We start from the raw sequence: 19659 nt of genomic DNA on the forward strand, positions 1-19659 counted from the left end.
TCCTGCAGCTGCTCAGCTCCTGCTGTTTGGGTTTTACTGCTGGGCCCAGAGCTGCTTATCTTCAGTCTTCCTCCCCTCTGAATAACTTCAGTATTTATCTCTAGAATCAATGGCTGCTTTCTTCTGCACAGTCTTGGAAAACCAGCATCTTTAAAGATCTCCAAAAGGACACCCCATTCCTCCCCCCTCTGCTTCCATCGCTGCAAATTTGAGATGACTGTAAAAAAAGAGAACCAAAGAAAGAAATAATTGGGGGTTCTTTTCCTTGGTGTTGGCTGCACTTTTACGATTGTGCTTTTTGAGATTTTCCACGTAGCCTCAAGGAATGGGGAAGCTGTTTATTCGGACGTTAGGATTCCAGGTAACAGCTACAAGATTCCAGCTGCTGCTCGGGCCTCAGGCTCCGCGATCCTCACCGATTTATGTGCGCTGATGTTTAGAGATTTGGCAGCACTTCAAGCGAGTGGGTGAAAACAACGTGTTTATTCTAAGCTTTGCTCTTGCCCTTTGACTTGACAGCGGCTGTGCGAGTGGCCTGGCCGCTCCAGCCCCGCTCCTCCGGAGCATGGGAAAAGCAGGAGCAGCAGCGGGGAGACAGCTGGCTGGCTGCTGACTTAGAAAGGCATCATTGCGTCACGCTGGGTAAGTTATCTTTGCCATCAGTAGGGCCAGGATTTTCCCTTTTTTTTTCCCCTTTTTTAAAATTTTTGTGGGAGGTAGGTGCTCCGCAAATTGATGGCGGGGATTTGGTCACGTTGAGTAAAGTGTCCCATCTGTCAGAGGCAAAGTGGGTTTTCATCCTGGAAATGTAATGCTTTTCTGACCCTTAAAAAAAAAGAACTTTGCTGGACTCCCTTTGAATCCACTTTAAATGAATGGTTTGTAAACTTATTAGGATTTTAGGATATTAGGACCTTTTTCATATTTAATGTGTGGATTGTCCGAATGGAAACATTAAAGCCAACACAAGCAATAAAGATGGATTGCCAATAAAATAAACAGTTTGGCCTCTGACTGCACAGAGGAAGCAGATCAAGTCAAGAAAACATTTCCTATAAGTCACTTTTCTAACTGTAAGGCAATTCTAATGGCTGATTCTTACTTAAACCTACACTGTTCTCCAGTTTATTAATCCACACATTTAACTTGGTGTGAAAGTGGAAGTTAATTGACATTCTGCTTCCAAAGCAGTCCTGGTTTTATGATAGGCACCAAACTGCCACGTGAAATACAGATTAAATGTGAATGGGAAGCAGTAGGGGTGCATTTCTGAGAATCCAAAGAGTTTGCAAATGATACAAATGAACAAACATGAAATCACATAGACACGCATATGGATTGCTAGGAAAATTCTGGCTCTGGAGGAACCTCGTGGAGAGATTATGGTAACTTCTGTCATGCCAGACTTTCGCCTTGTCTCTTTAAAACTCTTATGGTGAAACTCAGGGAGAGGTATGTCTTGCCCAGTTTGCATTTAGTGCTGTAAAGTGTACACATGTAGAGGACTCAGTGGTAGGGAATCACACACGGGGCTCCATTCCTGAAGCCACCCTGCCGGTGAGTGTATTTTACACCTCTTTGTGTGGAGCAGGTTGCATGAGGAATGCAGAGTCCTGGAGGGCTGACTTCATAATTTGTGGCCGTGGATATATTTCCTTCATGAAACCACATTTATGTTTCTTTATTGTCGTTATTATTTTAAAGGATTTTAACCACTTGCAACTCCACTTTCTTTTTCCATAAGCCTTGCTCCTCTACCTTTGCTATTCTGATTTTTTAGATTTCAAATGGCTTGGCTGCAGTGTTGAGGATCAGGTTGCTGGCTGGAGACATCTGGATGGGTCTGAGATCTGTGCATATCATAATCAGATCTCTTCACTATACATTTTGAGTCCATGTTCTCATTCTTCCTCTGCATTTCTCATGGTTTTGTATCCTCTCCGTTTGTATGCGGTCTCATGCAATTACATAAAAATGGTTTCCTTATGCATGGTATGAGTTTTTATAGCTTTGCATTCACTTTCTTTCTTTCTTTCCATCATTTCATGGTTAAATAGGTAGAAAAGTTAGGTAATATGTACACAGGGACTGCTCCACGAGACTGGAGCTCTGAGTATCTCTGTTACCAAGTGCTGCAGCCAAAGAAGTTTACAGCATGCAGAGGGAAAAGGTTATTGTTAGTGTAACTGAATAAGTATTAGGGTTAATATATAATGTATAGGTCTATGTAATGGATAGTTTTTATTCATCATAAAATGTTCAAATGACTTGCAGATGTCTGACTGCTGCAGCTGTTGCAGACCTTGTAATGGCATTAGGCTCTGACTCAGAGAGCAGCTCCTTTGCCAAGAGATTCTGGCAGTGGCTGCAGCTGTGATATTCCCATTGAAAAAAGGACTGTCAGCAGTGGAGGTGATGATACAAAACGGAACGGGAGGATGAGAAAGGGGCAAGGCTGGCTCTAGGTATGACAGCAAAATGGAGGTTCTGAAAGCTTCCATTTTTCCATGTTTAACTGCCTTGGTAGCATCCTACCACTGCACTGACCAGGGAAGCAGCTGGAATTTATAGTCACCACAGATTCTGGCTACATGCAGCTTGTGTTACACTAACTGGGGAAAAAAAAACACAAAACACCAAACCTTTGATAATGTAAAACTTTGTTCCCAAGTTTTCAAAAAGAAAGAATGTCCCTAAAAGCAGACAGGATTGAATCTCACTATGCAAAGGCAGTCTGTTGCACAAACTGTGCAGCACGGGAGCTCAGCTGCTTGCTGCCTGTGGAGACTGTGGAGTCAGAGAATGTCTTCCTTGGCAGCCAAAGGAATGCCAGCATCCTGAAAAAGCACTGAGAAAAAAAAATCTGCTAAGTGTCTCATGATTGTTTCCCTGTATCTGTAAAGAAAATAATGAAGACTGACATGCAAAGTAGGCACACGTTTTATATGTGGGATGTTGTACTGAGACAAACACGCTGGGTTTGAAACAGCTTTTTGATTCCTGTGTGACTGGAAAAGCAAAAGCATGACCATTTTTAGAGGAGAATTGGAGAAGGCAGTGCAAAACAAAAGCACAGTTTTACTGGGTTTGGTGATAGTTGTCAGAAAGTAGAACTGAGGGAAGCAAACCCTGGAGGGAGCTGAATTATAAATCCCTGAAATGGGAAGGGGGCAGAGCAAGAGTCACCTCTCAATTAAGGGTGGATTTCATTGCTGCCTTTTGTGTTAATTTAAACTACTTAAGGAGAGGAGAGGAGAGCAGGGTTTAGTCATGAAATGGCCTGCAGTGCTGGCCCTGCTCTATGAACCTGCAAAGCCAGAAGCAGTATTGTTTCTGGCACCTTTTGAAGGGTCTCTGCTGATTCCAGTGTAGTCTCTCTGCCCATGATCAATGCTGTATTTATGACAGTAAAGCTATCAAAATATGCTTTTTTTTTTGTGGGTGACCTAATTGTGGCTTTCCAATACCTGAAGGGACCCTACAAGAGAGCTGGAGAGGGACTTTTTACAAGGGTGTGGAGTGACAGGACAAGGGGGAATGGCTTCACACTGACAGAGAGTAGGTTTAGACTGGATATTAGGAAGAAGTTCTCCCCTGTGAGGGTGGTGAGGCCCTGGCACAGGTTGCCCAGAGAAGCTGTGGATGCCCCACCTCTGGAAGTGTTCAAGACCAGATTCACTGGAGCTCTGAGCAACCTGGTCTAGTGGAGGGTGTCCCTGCCCATGGCAGGGGAGTGAAACAAGGGGACCTTTGAGGTCCCTTCCAACCCACACCATTCTGGGATTCTTTGTTTCTTTGAAAATAGACAGATTATTAGAAAAGAGATGCAGTCTACATGAACTTTACTTACTAGATTTAAAAAAGAAAAATCATACTGCTGTGACTTATTTCTTACATGAGTAAAAGGGAATGAGTTGCTATCAGCTCTCTTCTCCAGGGCTGCATTGGCTGTTGCATGGAGCTGTGAGCTGGCACCCCAAGAACCCCACCATGTCCCTGAGAGCATTGTCCAAAGGCTTCTTGAGCTCTGTCAGGCTTGGGGCTGTGACCACTGCCCAGAGGAGCTTGTTCCAGTGCCCAGCCACTCTCTGGGTGAAAAGCTTTTTTCCTGATACCCAACCTAAACGTCCCCCTACAGAGCATTGTTCCATTGCTCTCTGTGCTGGTCAATGAATAAATATGATGTGTGATGAGGAAGAATCCCAGTGCTAGATGGGCACAGCCCCTGTCCCAGGAGGCCCTACAGCCTCCTACAGTCTGTGGTCTGTGGGGTTTCATGTACTCCTTCTACTGAAGGAGGCTTAAGTCTCTCTGCACCTGCTCTGGGAAATAAATAGGACGCTGCAAACTGAAAAGGGCTGAAAAGTCACTGCCCACTTTGGTGGTCCATGGAGGAGGTGGGTCTGTAGCTGCAGGCATTGCAGAGCTTTGGGAGAATGCCATGCACAAAGCATCTCCGTGCTGCCCATCCCCAGCCCAGGGCCGAATGGGCCAGCCTTCCTCAGAGGAAGGAGCAGAGCTTAGCAGGGATACAAGCCTGGATCCCAGAAGCAGCACTGCCTTGCTGGCAGAGCATTCATTCTCAAGCCAATTTTCCTCCCAGCCCACCAGCTAACCTGGGCACAGCGTGAGGTTGGTATTTCTTCTGCTGCTTCCAGATCCAAAGCTATTTCATGCAAAGCCAGTATGGGGATTTCTGTACCTTACTGCTCTGCAAGGTGTTGACACAGCCTTTCTTTCCTAGAATGCTTTCTTATTAGTAAATCTTAGAAAAACTGTCTAGAAAGTCTCTTGTATCTCCTCTTTCTTGTGAGGAAAGGCTGACTTGGGTAATCTGACTCCAGGAGAGACTTATTGGCAGGCAAAAGGACATTATAGAATTGCAGTCTGTTCAAAAATGGGAATAAAGGAATTAATGGAGGAAAAGTCTGCCAGTGGCCTTTGAACATGACGGCCATTGAATATGGTCTGATTGCAACTTTTGATTCAGAAAGGTGCAAGCTGTACCGGGGGAGGTTCAGGTTGGACATCAGGAAGAACTTCTTCATGGAAAGGGCTGCCAAGCAGTGCAAAGGGGCTGCCCAGGGAGGTGTTGGAGTCCCCATCCCTGGAGGTGTTCAAGAAACATCTGGATGTGGCACTCAGTGCTTTGCTCTGGCTGACAAGAGTGCGATCCATAAAGGTGGAACGTGATGATTGTGGAGGTCTTTTCCAACCTAAATGCATGTGTTGTCCCTGTACCCAGATGACAGCAGCCCCTTGTGTTGAGGAAGAGCCTGAAAGTATTGCTGGGAATGCTGCCCCAAACATAAGCCATCAGCTGATCCAGAGCCTGGTCCAGAGGCCTGGCTGCTCCAAAATCTGGGCTTCAACCAGATGTAGGAATGTGTGTCAGCTCTGGGATGTCAGTGTGCATGTGGGCCTGGAGGGGATGGTGCAAGTGCTGCAGTGCGGACCATCAGAGGTGGGCTTGGCTACCTTCACCCCAGGGGTGGGGGTGCGTGGTAGTTTCCACAAATCCCACCTTGGCAGAGACGAGAAGGGGAATGTTTGTGGAAGGCTTCTGCCCTTGGCATTTCCTATTTGCTTTTAGCTCCGTGCAGACGTCTGTGTGGGGCTCAGCTTTGCTTCTGTTTTGTGCTGGGAGCTCAGGTGCTTGGCTAGACAGTCGCATTAGGCAGCAAAGCACCTAATCCTCACTGAAGGCCACCTAATCCTCTCAGCTTAATGGCCTTCTGCTCCTTTAGATAGTCCCTTCTTTATTCCTTCCCTATTTGCTCAGCAATCGGATTCTTTCCTCTTCCATCTCCAAAAGAGCTGGCTCTGCTGGCTGGCCATTCTCATTCCTGGTTACCAACACCTCTCAGCCCTTCAGAGCTCCAAAATGCAGAAACCCATAAAAGCAGCTGGAAGTAAATGAGTAATGGAGAGGGAAGTCACGTCTCTATGGACTGAAGAAAGTGTTCTGTAGAGCAGTGTTTGAGAACCTTTCATTAGTGCTTCCTGGTGATTTTTTCTGCATTTCACTTTGCTGAATCCAAATCCTGCTCAAGCCAGTGGGAATTGTTCCACCAGCTTCTGCGAGAGTTGGATCTAACCCCTGGTCTGAAAAGTAAAACTAGTCTCACTGGTTTTCTTTTATTTCAGTTGGTTTCACTTTCTGCTTCTCAACTCCCAGAATAACATTAATGCATTCATAGTCCTCCATGGTGACATTTATACAAAATATTCTCTTTTTATGTTTTTCGTAAACTAAAATGTGTATCAGCAATTCCACCTCTGTCCTTTTGACTCTGTTTTTCAACGCTGGTTTTTTGGCCTCTTCCACCCTCCTGACCCTCTACACAGAGGTAATTTTTTTTTTTTTTTTTTTTTTTTTTTTTACATATAGCACATTTTGGAAGAAACTTTGAACAGTAAAATACCCTCAGCTTTCAGCATTGTTAAAAACAGACAGTTTACCCTCAGAAAATAACCTGTTTGTAGTATCTCAAGTGGAAAAAAGATATGCTGGGTTGTGAAAGATGTTTGTTCCATCACCATGAAACTCCTTGCACAGTTTCCAGGGCAAGACATGGCACACAGAGAGGTGACTGTGGATTTCTACATCACAGCTCAATCTTCAGCTTTTAAGTGGAAGCCATGCTTTTATTCCTAAAATAGCTGTTTGTTCCAATTAACGTCTTTTTGGTAGCAGAAAGGGAGCAATGAGTAGAGTATTGAGAAGGGAAGGGAACAGAGAAGGGAACATTATCTTACAGAGCTCTGGGGGGTTGTCCTCCAGATCACCCAAAATTCTTTCCAAGTAACGTGTTAAAATATTGGTTATGCAGTGACTCAACCATATAAACAGATGGAGTGAGTAGTGTGCAGCCAGTGATTCAGCTAATGTATAGCTCTGGAAAATTCAAATTTGATTTAATATGAGGACAAATATTGAATAAGACATTTCTGATTTTTCCTTTTGTTTAAGGAGGCTTTAAGTAGGCTGGTTTTGCTACTGAACAGAGTAGAAAAACACGAGCCCATAACAGCTGATTCAAAGGATGGCATCCTTGGTCCCTGCACAGAAACTCCTTGCAGTAGTGCTGCACTGCAGTGCCAGCTCTTGGTCTGAGCCCAAGTCCTGCTGTGGGACATGAGCTCCTAATTTCTCCAGAGGGAGTGTTCCCAGCCGAGTTACGCAGATCTCCATGATCTAGTTCAAGCAATAGCATTTATTTAGACTGAGTTAACTCATTAATTTCGGCTTTAAGATCTTAAGAGCTGTATCCACTATAAAGTAAATCACACGTTTTTTCCAGGCTCCTCCTATAACACGTAAAGTTGTGGCTGCAGATGTGAACGTGCTGTGCCTGCAAACAGGGCACACCAAGGCTGCTCTTGGGAATGCTCTCCAAACAGCCAGAGGACATCTAAGATGTTGACGTGTCTTGCTACATCTTTTTTATTCCCTTGGAATGACGAAAGGAGAAACTGGTTTTCTGTAGAGGCCTCCCATTGTCACGAGATCAACACTTAAAAACTCTGTGGGAAACCCTGTTCTCTTTAGATTATTCCAGTCTTATCACTGCAATTACAGGCTTTATTCCACAAGTTATGAGTACAGATTACTGCCACCTGCATGGAAGCCCATCCCTTCACCTCTACGTAAATGTTGCCTTTGAAAGCTTAATTATGAAAGAGTTGCCATGTACACAGTCAAGAGGCACGAGAAGTGATCTGAATAGGTTAAATGCAGGTGAATGTTATGTTTTGCACACAGTTGTAATATTCATAATGTGGTAATTGCTGAAGGATGTCAGAGTAAGCTTAATTCCTCTAGCAGTTGTATGCAGGATAGAGTTTTGCCCCTCCAGTACACTTACACAATCCTACTGTGCCTAAATAGATACTGAAAGTGTATTTAAGACAAGAGATTTGGGAAAGTGCTTGTCTCATTTGATGAGGCAGGATCTCAATAGCTCAATGTGTGCAATTATTTGTGCCAGCTGTGAGGAGTGCTCTTATATACTGGGGGCTGTTCTGCGTAGTCAGGTAAGGTCCTGACCCCACAAACCTATCTGGGCACGCTTTAAATAATGAGCTATACTTAATAACTTTATTTAATATGTACAATGTGAAGAAGGTAACAGAGAATATGAGTGTTCTATTATTTGAATTTTGTCAAACCCCATTTTTATGCATTTGTAATTTGGTATTACAAAGTATTAAAGTGACATTTCATTCACCCTGGCATGTGGCTTTTGCTTTTTCAGAAAGAAAAGCAGCCCTCTTGCCACTGCATTGAAGCGAGTGCTCCCATACCAATGGGAGCTCCAAGCACAAACCATCATCAGCTTTGCAATAATCCTTATAAGATTTGTAGTATGGAGAGTTTCCTCAGGAGTGCTGTCTTCCATCCTATGGATTGGATCCTTGTTCTTTTGCAGAACTAAGGGAAAACACTGTTTGGACAATCAGAAACAGAAAGAAAAGGCACATGTCCTTTCTCTTTCTGTTTCTTTCTGTTGAGATTTTTTGTTGTTTGTCTTTGGACCACTCATCTCAGTTACTTCTTCATTCTTTTTCCCCTGCTGCTCCTGTTTTCCAAGTTTCCGGCTTCTCTCAAGGGTCCTGTAATTTTTAGAGCTTTTCTTAAATCTTCATCTCCTGGAGCCGTTTCAGCTGTGATATTTTAAAAATTAAGCTTAACCTTTAAAAATTAAGCCTGCAGAAGCTGTATCAGAGATGACTGAAGACAAATTGAAAAGCAGGGACCCCTTGACAGTGAGTGGGATCAGAGCTTTCAGTAAGCTGGAAGTCACAAGTTTGATCAGGAATGATTTTTAGGTTACTTTCTTGTGGGAGTGAGGTTTACATGCTCATGTCATGTAGGCAGAGGTATATCTGAGGGTGTATCCATGTTGTTTAATAATGTTTGAATCTACTGGTTTACTCCAGACAGGATTAAAGCTGACAGAATAATTTAGTTCTTGCGACGTTCATGAAAATAAGTTGTGGAGCAGGGAGGATGTATCATGTTCTCCCCAAATCATGGAAAATCTGCGGCGGGAACTTTTGGGCAACAGCATGCACTGACTAAAGAGAAACCTTAAATAAATCACAAGTTTGGAAGAGATTTCAGTTAAAACTTGCACATTACACTCTAAGGTTAACAAACCACGAGGCACAGATGTGGAGGGAACCGGGCTTTCTTCATTCTGATAACAAGCTTTAAGATTGAGGGAGTTAAAACAGCTACTGAAATCACAAAAAGAGTAAGAGGCTGAGGAGAGTAATGGATGGAGTAACTTTAACTACAAAGGCAACCAAAATATGGGATTACTGGGGTGAGTGGGAAACAGCAGATGAGGAATTTCTACACCTGTTGTGCATAAGGGGGGAGCTCAGGAATAGAAAGTGGCAGCCAGGAAGGAAAGGAAAAGCGAAGGTAAGCAGGAGGAGAAAAGAAAATTCAAGTTGGAAAAGGGATCAAGAAAGGCTTTGAAGATCACTGGGAGGAGAGATTAAACAGAAAGTAAATTAGTTTAAATTTAATCTGTTCGTTCTCAGAAGAAATCAGTGAACTCCCATCCAAAGAAGTGCAGGCAAGGCAGAAGGAGAACAAAGGGGTTGCAGGGAGAATCAAATTTGAAGAAGAGGCAGGTCTGGACATGGGAAGCAGTTAATTTTAAGCACTGTTTAGTGAATGTGTCACTAATGAATGTGTCAGGGATAATGAGAGCTGAAACTTGTGGTACAAGCAGCCGTCCTGGCCACAGGAACTGTATGAAAGGTGTTGTTACACAGCACAGGAGCGGAAACAGAGAAAGAGGCTCTTATGAATGAGACAAACTAAGAGATGGTTGTTTGGTTTTTTTTCCCTAATCTTGTTTAAATAAATCATCCCCACTAACACTTAGCCATGATTTACCCAAAGGAGCGTTCTGGATTAGCACAGCTCAGTTCTGCCCTCTCTGCTTGGGGCAGAAGTTCCCTCTCTGCTCACAAACCCAATGTCCACGTGGTTCTGACTGTGCAGGGGAAAATGGCTGGAAAAGGAACTCCTGAGAAGGCTCCGGGCGGTCTGGCGAGGGGATGGAGCAACTGTTTTGTCAGCGGACAAATGGTGGCAGTGTGGACAGGGTGACAAGATTCCTGAAGCAACTGTGTTGGCTGAGCAGGGTCTTGACACAGCAGTGACAGTGTCGCGCAGAGGACTGCGGGCACGCCTGGCGTGCAGGAACATTTGAGAAGCTGCTTCTGTTGCCAAACTATTAGCCAGATCTTGAAAAAGTGGCCTGGCCCGGGAAAGTGTTATGTAAAACAAAACAACAACAAAAAAATAGCTGACTTGATACTGTTAAACCAGGGAGAGACATGGAACCTGAAAAAAAAATGTAGGATATTCCCAGTTTACTGGGTACAGGACAAGCAAGTAGATTCCCAGTGGTGGCTTTGCAGAGGGACCTGAAAGGAATACTCCTTTGGGTTCAAACAGAGTTTCTAAATTGAGATTTGCTTTTTATGTGTCGCTTTCTTCCCCCTCTTGCAAACCTCTACTCTCAAAGCCAGCGAGGTGACGTGGGGATGATCTTTCAGAAGTCTTGAGAATGAGAACAAGGTGAAAACGACAGATCCGTCACCGTGCACGACCCCAAGGCATTCCAGCCCTTGTGCACAGCAGTCTCTTTTTAAATATCCCAACAGCAAAACGGCCACAAGGCACCCGCCTGAAGGCACATTCCTGACACTTTCCTGTCCTTTACCTAGGAACGGTTTGGGAAAAGGGGGAATATTTAACAGCGGTAACTCATGGGGGAGGAAGCTATGACAGTACTGGTTCCTCCCAAGCGGAGTTTCACTATAAAAAACCCCCATGCGTGGTCAGCATCTTTATTTCAGGGCATGGCAGGACCCGAGCAGCGCCTGACCCGTGGGCAGGATCCTGAGGGACAGCGCAGGTCCGCCCTCACTCCGGTCCCGCAGTTCGGGGGTGTGGGGAGAACAGGGGGGCGCAGCTTTGCGGCTGCGAGGGTCACAAGGATCAGCCGGGCCCTTTCACCCCACGCAGGCCGGAGGAGAAGCTCCTGGGACAGCCTGTGAGGAGCCTCCAGCGCGGCTCCCGCACTCGGGGCTCCCCGGGGCGACCCCCGCCCGCCCTGCGTGGCTCCCGGAAGCACCTCACACGGCGCGGGGACTCGCAGCTCCAACAGCCGAGGCAAGGGACTCTCCCGAGCCCGGGCAGCAGAGCCCTGAGGTGGCCCGAGGGCGAGCATCAAGCGCTGCCCGAGGGAACGCGGCACGAACCCGCCACATCGGCCGCAGCCTCTCCCCTCACGGCGGAGCCGCTTGGTACCTCCCTCCTCCCCCCACCGCCAGCAATGGTTTCGTCCCCCCGCCTCACACACAGCGAGGGGCGTGGCCTCACCCTCACTGCTTTCCCCGCCCTCTCATCCATATTCATGAGGGAGAGACGGGCGGCCCCAATGCGGAGGGGCGGTGCACCCAAGCCCCGCCCCAGGTCGATGAATATTGATGAGGCGCGCCGTGGCGTCGGGGGCGGCGCGGGCGGCGATTGGCCGGGCGCGGCGGCGCGCGGTGACGCGCGCGGCGGCGGTGCGGGTCCCGATTGCTGCAGCCGCTTGTCAGTGTGACGAAGATTGGCACCCGAGGTAAGCGCTGTCACTCAAACCCCGCTCCAGCCCCGCCGTCCATCACGGCGCGCCCGCCGCCCGGGCACGGCCGCACCGGGGAAGCGGCAGAGCGGCTGGGGAAGGGGCGAGCGGGGCGGCGGCGGCGGCGGCGAGCGGAGAAAGGGGCACCCGCGCTCCGCCGCCGCTCGCACGGACCGGGGGGTTTAAGGGGCGGTGGCGGGCGCGGGGAGGGGAAGGAGGGGAAAAGCGGGGAGGGGTGGGGGGGGCGGGGGAGCGAAGCGAGGAAGGTTCTGGAACGGCCGCCGTGCGCCCGTTGTGTCCCGGCGGGGGCGCGCGCGGGGAGGGGACGCGGGAGCGCGCGCGGGTCCGCGCGGAGGAGGAGGAGGAGGAGGAGGAGGAAGAGGAGGAGGAGGAGGAAGGAGATGGGGGCGATGGGATGGGGGGGGAAGGAAGGAGGGAGGGAGAGGAGGCGACGCGATGCTTAAAGGGGCAGCGCCGTGCTGGCCGCTCCTCGGAGGCGGGGGCGAAACGGGGGGCGCTCCGCCGCCGCCGCCCCTCGCCCCCGGGGCCGCACCGCCGCGGCAGCTGCACGCCGCTCTCCTCCTCGGCCTCCTGCCATCCTTCTCCCCCTGCACACCTGCCCTGCCCCGGGGGCACTGCAGGAAGGGGAGGCGGAGATGAGCCCCGCTTCGGGGGATGCTCCCCCCGCCCGCCGCGTTCATAGAAAGCGGAGCCCGGGCGGGCCGGTGTGCGCAGAGCCGGTTCGGGTTTCTCCCTCGTTTCTGGCTCCTTCTCGGTGTGACCCCGTGGTCTCCCGGCTGGGCTGTGAGCAGACACCTTCCCGACAGCCAGGCCGAGGGTTGCCGGGTGTTTACGCGGCCGCAATTAGGAGCTGAGACTTGACACTGCCCAGAGGCCCTGCTGGGGATGTGTAAACAATAATAAATCAAGCGCTGGTTTTATCCCCAACTATTGCCTCAGTGAGCCACATGTCCCGGGTCTCGTCCATGGCTTTGCTTCGCTCCCGGAGTCCGTCAATTAGCAATATCACAATATAAGTAGTTAACACGTTGGTGTGATAATTCTCTGTATAGCTTACTGCTATTTTTAAATAATTTATTAAATATTTTCTTTAGTCTTAAATGGTGATATGTAGTGTAATTTTAGAGACGGGTCACAGTATTTGCTTATTTTTTTTAATCTGCTGCTGCTGAAGTTTTTAGTCCCTTTTTGTAGTTTTGTCTGAATAAATGACTGGTGTGGTTTAGGGAGGGAGAATCCCCGAATGTTTTGAGTTGGAAGGGACCCAAAAGCTCATCCTGTTCCAGCCCCCTGCCATGGGCAGGGACACCTTCCACCATCCCAGGTTTCTCCAAGCCCCAGTGTCCAGCCTGGCTTTGGACACTTCTAGGGATGGGGCAGTAAATAAATTATTCCTAATGCAAGACACTATATCTGCTATGGGACCCTTAAAAGTGAATGGGTTGCTGGTTTGTTGGATTTTTTTTTTTTCAGCTTGAGTGCTGCCCAGGCAAGATCCATTTTTTGGCCTTGCCCCTCTTTGGAAAAGGCTGTGTGTGCATTCCATTAACAGATCCCAGGAGCAGGGAACATGGGCATTATGTTCTGGATGTTGGAGAACACTTGGGCCAAAATCCTGTGGAGAAGAGCTAGAGGCTGTAGGTCACTCTCAAAGTACGCTAACTATTTAATTTTTTTTTAAACTAAAAAAAACCTTTCTTAGTTTTTACAAAAAGTGCACATTTAGTTAGTTCCTAATTTTGTTCTCGAGCATTCTGTTGCACAAAATTTCCCTAGCGTAGAGTGTTTGATGAGGAGAATTGTAACAGCTATGGCTCAGGCTATCCACACACCCTGCTGCTCTCCATACCGTGCACACACTCACAGGTTGTTCCCCGTCCTCTGTGGGATATAATCTGTTTATGGGCTGCCTGTGCTGTGGGGTTACATCCCCTTAGCTGGATTTGTATGTGTGGTTCAAGTGAGATGGCTTCTGCAGCTGGACGGAGCCCTGGTCAGTCCCTGTTAGCTGCACGTGTGAATTTTATGGATTACACTGAACCAGGAAACAAGATGTTGTGATTGTGTCAGAAATCCATCCTTATGTGTATTTCCAGACTGTGTCATTGCTACAGTATTAAGCAACAGCGAGTGCGTTTTCTGTCAAGTAAAATTGCAGATTTATGCTTTTCTGAGTCTGTGTGTAATCACATATAGAATCATTACATTCAAGTTTTCAAACGTTTCTGAAGGAAAAAAAAATCCCCCAAACATTTCAAATAATCTATTCAAAAGAATTCAAATTATTTTTCTCGTGAATGTTCTATCTTCAGTTTATTTTATGAACTGTACAGTATATTTTTTTTTTACTGTCACCACTTGATATATTTTCTTTTCATCTCATAATTAAAGTATCCTCAGGAAAACTTCAGTGTAGGTTTTACTGTGTTTTCTTTACATAATCTCCAGTTCAGTGGTGAAAGGCAGAGCTCAGTGTGCTGCAGTCACAGGGTAAAGTAGGGACTGGTGTGCTGCACTGAGATTTTGGACGTTTTTATTTTAGATCCTTTCTCATTGATCTCCCCAGTGGATTTTGGCCATGCTTTTTTTTTTAATCTGTGCTTATGAGTTTTGCTGGGCTGAAATTTTTTCTTGTTACAATTTCCCATGTGCTGATAGAAAACCCAAGAATTCTTCACATTTTGAGTGCACTGTTGTTGTTAGGGTTAGTGGGGATTTTGTTTTGTGTTTGGAAATTTCATTTCGGCATGTAAAAAGTCAAGCTGGTATTAAGTACTTACAGCTTTGATTTGTACTCTTAATACAATTTGTAATATTTGGGTTAAATAAAAATAACATTTTAAAGCTAAGTCCTTGCAGTCTTCCATGATGGGACTGAAAGGGGTTTAGAATGAATGAAATATAAATTTAATTTATTGTAAATGCTTTAGTCTTATAAAATGGTTAGTCTTCTGGAAGCTGTAATTTCTTCATCAGAATTTTGCTTTCTAACTGTATTTTTCTGTGCTGCGAATGCAGTGCTCTGATAAAGCCCTAATAGTTCTGATTGCTACCACAGCAAGTTTGGGAGCGTTCAGGAGCAGTTCAGTTTCCTGGAAAAGGGTAACTCTTTGGTGAAATTAAAGCCTGTATTAGTGGCCGAGGGTGAATGATCACAGAGCCACCACTGTGGCAGTGGAACTGCCTGTTCTAATGGCCATGTTAATGTCCTGAGTGGAGCAGTCCAAATTGTATTTCAGAATATTATGTCGTGGTCTGGCAGCCAAATGTTGCCTCTGCAAAACTGGCACATATGTGAAAGCTTACAGTAAAGCAGATTAATATTTTTATTTTGGTCTAAGTAAGACCAAATGCAATTTTTTTGTGTGTGAAATTAAAAATGTTGCAAATGTTACTTCTCTTGCAGCAGCTGGTTACTTCACTTCTCACTTGTTCAAAGAGTCTGTAGGTTTAAAATTGAGAAGTCTCAGAGGGGTTTATTTTGCCACAGCTCAGTGCTGTACAAAATGTAAAACAACTTACTGCTCTTCTAAGCAAGAGGATTCCAAGAGCAAGGAGAAAAAGCTGCTGATGGAGTTCTTTCAATTGCTTACTTGATGCCAGATGTTGCCCAAATCTTTTACCCAGACTATTTTAGATCTCCCCAGGGTAATTGAACAGTGAAATACTCACACTTGTAGCAGGTTCTTCACTTTGTTCACTGAGGTGGTTTCGTGCCAGAACTGTGGAACACAGGATTCGTCAGGTAGATCAGAGGTGGGGTGGAAAATAAAATAATGGCACCACGGATCTGGAAATGCCAATTTTGTTATTATGGAGCTGTGGCACGTTTTTATGAAGTTGCTGAGGGGCAGTAACTTGGTTCCCTTGCCAGCAAAGAGGGGATCCCATGTCCTGTATGGCACTGGGAGGCAAACATTGGTGCCCGAAAGGGAAATAAAACTCAGATCTTGTGCTGGCATGGTTGGTTCTCATCCTTCACAGGAACACATTGTTTGGGGTTTGATGTGGCAGCTGCTCCAGGCCCTGGTGTTCTCATTTTTTAGTACCTAAGTGTACAAGAGCGGCATTTGCTGTTAAACCTGAGGGCTGTTTGAGTACACAGAGAGTCAAAAGGTGATTTTTGAAAATGGGAGCTGAGTGTGATGATCACAGACTGTCCCTCTCCCTGCTGTGCCCAGGGATCTGCAGCTCTCTTCTGCAGCTGATGGGAAATTCAGGCACAAAGTAGAATATGGCAGCTTACTTCTGGTATACTGAAAGAGGGATCCATTTCTTTTAAACCTCCAAATTCCAATTTTTTTTTTATTGGTGAGGTTTTGGAATTGCCTGTGTTTTTTCTTGAGGGCAGAAGAAGCTAGGAAGTGTGGCTATACTTCACATCCTGCTTGGCTTTTTATGAGTTACACAGCAAACAAAGCAAAGGGAAAAGGATATTACCATATTTGCTGAAAAATAAAGTCCAAGCCTTTTATATTCCAAGGAAACAGAGGCAATTAGAGAACAGAAAATGGATCTTTACATGTTTTTGACCTGCCTAGAGAACAGGGGAATTAAAATGTGTGTGCTGTGTTGTATGTAACTAAAGAACTTCTGGGTCAATCTGTGATCACCTAATTTATGTTTTCTAGCCCATTTTTATGTGGTCTAGACCATGACAGTAGCAATACTAGAAGGAAGATTACCTGTTTATCTTTTATTATTGTTGTTATTTCGAGGTTTTGATTTCAGTGGCTTAATTCTTAGTCCTACTGAAATTTGCCATGATGAATATGTTTGAGCAGGGTTATTCTGCCAACTTAAAAATGACTCAGCATCTTAAGAATGACTCTAAGAGAAAGTAAATATGTTAATTTATAAGAAAGGCAGGATTCTTCTTATTTAAGAGCATATCAGCAGTTAGGTTGTGCATTTTAGTGTTGCAGAGGGGACAGGATCATAAGCATTCACATGGAGCATATGGCTGTTCATTGAGAACCTTCAACAGACCAAAACCTCTTGGAAAACCTGGTTTATATGGTATTGGGCAAACATTTATTATCTAAGTTACCTGAATATTCCATGTAACACGAGTGTCTTCCTGTCTGTTGGTCCTTGCATGTCACCTGCCTGTGCAGTCATCACCTGGACCAAGTAGTTCAGCATGATGCAGCTCACAGCAGTAGGTGATGGGTAAGTTTAATCCTAAATGGTCTTTCTTTACCCCAGAACACTTAGGCAGCAGTCCTAACTCCTGGAAAGATGAAGATTTGTGCTTGGGAGAGGTGGGAAACAAGAGTGGAGCAGGAAAGGAAGAGTTTTTATTTCATCCTCATTTTAAAAAGAAAAGAACAGTTCATTTTAAGACCTAAACTTAGTAGCAAAACAAAGTTAGTTTTTCAGCTTTGACCAAATGTTGGAGTCAGAACAGGGAAGATTCTGGAAAAGTTAGTGATGGATTGGAATTGGATTTCAATTCAGAGGGTTGCAAGGCCAGGATTTTTTGTCGCTTTCAGATTTTTTGGCTAGTCCAAGTTAATGCTTGATTCATTAATGGGGTTGTTATTCCAGAAATCATACAGTATATAAAAATGAAATAATTGATAAGGGAACATCTTGATCTTGATGAATTGTTTAAATGCCAAAAATGTGTATAGGCCATTTTCTTACCCATTCAACATCCAAAGTCCATTTAAAATGCATTTATTATTTAAATAAAACTCCTAGTCACCCTTCAACTGTACTTCAATAGGATCAGGAATTCACCATTTCATAGAACAATTGGAAACTTTTATGGTTTTATAATAAAAATGTTGGAAAACATAACATATGCTTACACAAACTGCTCACATTGTAAAGTATTCAATAGCAATAAAGGCAGAGAGACTGGTGGTTATTCTGCATCTTCCTTATGAAACCACAAAATATAAACACAAAACAAGATTCATTTCAGTCATAGTTTATTGGGTGCTGATGCAAATCATGATTAAAATAGGATTTCCTGTTGCTTTGGTTTAATTTGCCTGGAAGGAGATGGTTCCATGAGTGTCTCCAAAAATAAGAAATTTGGGATGTGCTCGTGTGGATATTCCAAAGGCTGAGGTGGCAGAGGGATGGATTTGTGTCCAGGACATAAGCAACCCTGTTTATCCATGTGGGCAATGCCAGAGAAATGATGGGGGTGGTGGAGTTCTCACCTTTTTTTTTTTTTTTTCTGTTTATTGAGTTGTTTTTGTCTTTTTTTTTTTTGTAATTGAAATTTGGTTTGAAAATGTAACTAAATATCAGTAAGCAGGAGTTGTACAGGATCAGTTCTAGCTGTGGAAGTGCTGATACACATCCTCTGGGATGTAAGGAGCGTTTGGAGTCTTTCCAATGCCACCCTCTTGCCACGAGAGCAGCAGGACAGATGTGACACCATCTTCCTGATTTTTGCGTCCAACAAATTATCAAAGCACGTTGGGTAAAAACCGAGGGCAAAAAAATCCTTCTCTGTCCTGTAATAATAAATGTGTGTGAGTATTCATGATGTGTGTGTGAGGATCCTTGTGCTGGGGCCATAAAGTCCTTCTGATTGTAGTGTTAAGAATACAGAAATAAAAAAAGGAGTCTTCATTTATTATGTGAGTATTGGTGGTGGATGAGGGAGTGATGGGAAATATTTTTGCTCCCTCATACCCTAATCCCTCAAGAGTCTTGGAACAATTAAAGAGAGAGGTTTCCTTTCCCCCGAGTTTTATTTTTCTATTGCCAAAATTGCTGTGTAGTCTCCTAAATTCCTTACTATTACTTTATGGTGTTAATAAAGCTGGGTCAAATTACAGTGTGAATTGGGTAGGAGAAATGAGATACTGCAGGAAGTTCCTTGAATTTGAGGATCTTTCCATAGTCAGAAGAATGAGAATTCTATTTTGCAGAAGGTAGGAGAGCAACCTGAGGATTTCCTTCCAGAAATCCAAGAGCTACCTGGGGACAGGATACCTGGCATACATAATCTGATGACTTTCTGACCTCAGAAACATTCATTTCTGAATGAAGGATTGGATAGAATTCCTCATCTTTCTCATCTTTGTTGAGAAGGACTGTGGTAAATTGGTGATGACATGGAATCAGGAATATGACCCATGATTTTGCACCTTTCCCTAGAAATATGTTGGTGTACACACCAGGGATGTGTGCAGAATCAGGAGCTGGAGTTCTTCAGAAGACCAAGATCCCGTCAGTTTTTTATTTCTGTTGTTGTGCCTGGAGGAATTGCTATGATCTATGCATCCTTAATACTCATTTAATCAGTTAACAGCATATGCAATTTTAGCTTATAAAGTGGCACATTTTTTTTTTTTTTAATTTGGTACTTGCAAATAGGAGAATTTATAGAATGAAATGTACTAAAAGCAGAGTTTAAACAAAGAGTGAGTTGCTAAAGGAGCACAAATCTTGTAACGAGATGGTTCGTGGTTGGTCATGCTGTGTGACAGTGTGTGGTGGTGTTTGGGAGGTGGCCTGTGGTATGAATACTTTGTATGGATTGTTAAGATCTGAGATGGAGGGATATGAAAAGAGGATGCTAGTAAAGATTAATGGGACAACAAATCAGTAGATACACTGTTGGAGAGGCCTTGCTGAATAAAGTCACTATTACATAGCATCTATGTTCAAAATCCTACATGTAAAGAAAGGTTGATGGTACCTTGGAGTGTAGCCTGTAAATCTGCAGAAATTCAACATTAGTTGTGGATTTTAATTTATTTTTAATTTTCCATTTCTTAAAGTATAATTTGCATTCATTTTTTAATGTAATCTCATGTTCATCAAGATTAACATATAAATAACTCTGTTGCACCACCAAACAATAAAGGGAACAGAGTGACACAAAATAAATCTCATTTTACTGCAGCCCAAAATTGGTTTTGTGGCTTTTTAGGGCTTGACTCCCAGGGCAATTGACAGCATAGCTGTTGTAAAGTAACAGAGCGGCTGTATCTTTGTGATGGAACTC

General features: G+C 44.7%; 1 protein-coding gene across 3 annotated transcripts in view; it reads left to right on the forward strand.

The window, feature by feature from the left end:
- The first annotated feature begins 11508 nt into the window (after window positions 1-11508).
- Window positions 11509-19659, forward strand: part of PKNOX1 (PBX/knotted 1 homeobox 1) — a 42278-nt gene continuing 34127 nt past the window's right edge. Inside the window, exon 1 of one of the 3 annotated variants that reach the window (XM_068179635.1) lies at window positions 11509-11657. The gene's annotated coding sequence lies outside the window, so the exon portion shown is untranslated. Of the gene's footprint in view, window positions 11658-13179; window positions 13335-19659 lie in introns of those variants that run through there. The other 2 variants (XM_068179637.1, XM_068179636.1) reach the window with 2 other exon arrangements.

The sequence above is a fragment of the Anomalospiza imberbis genome, chromosome 2 (assembly GCF_031753505.1).
Source record: "Anomalospiza imberbis isolate Cuckoo-Finch-1a 21T00152 chromosome 2, ASM3175350v1, whole genome shotgun sequence".
Taxonomy (NCBI): Eukaryota; Metazoa; Chordata; class Aves; order Passeriformes; family Viduidae; genus Anomalospiza; species Anomalospiza imberbis.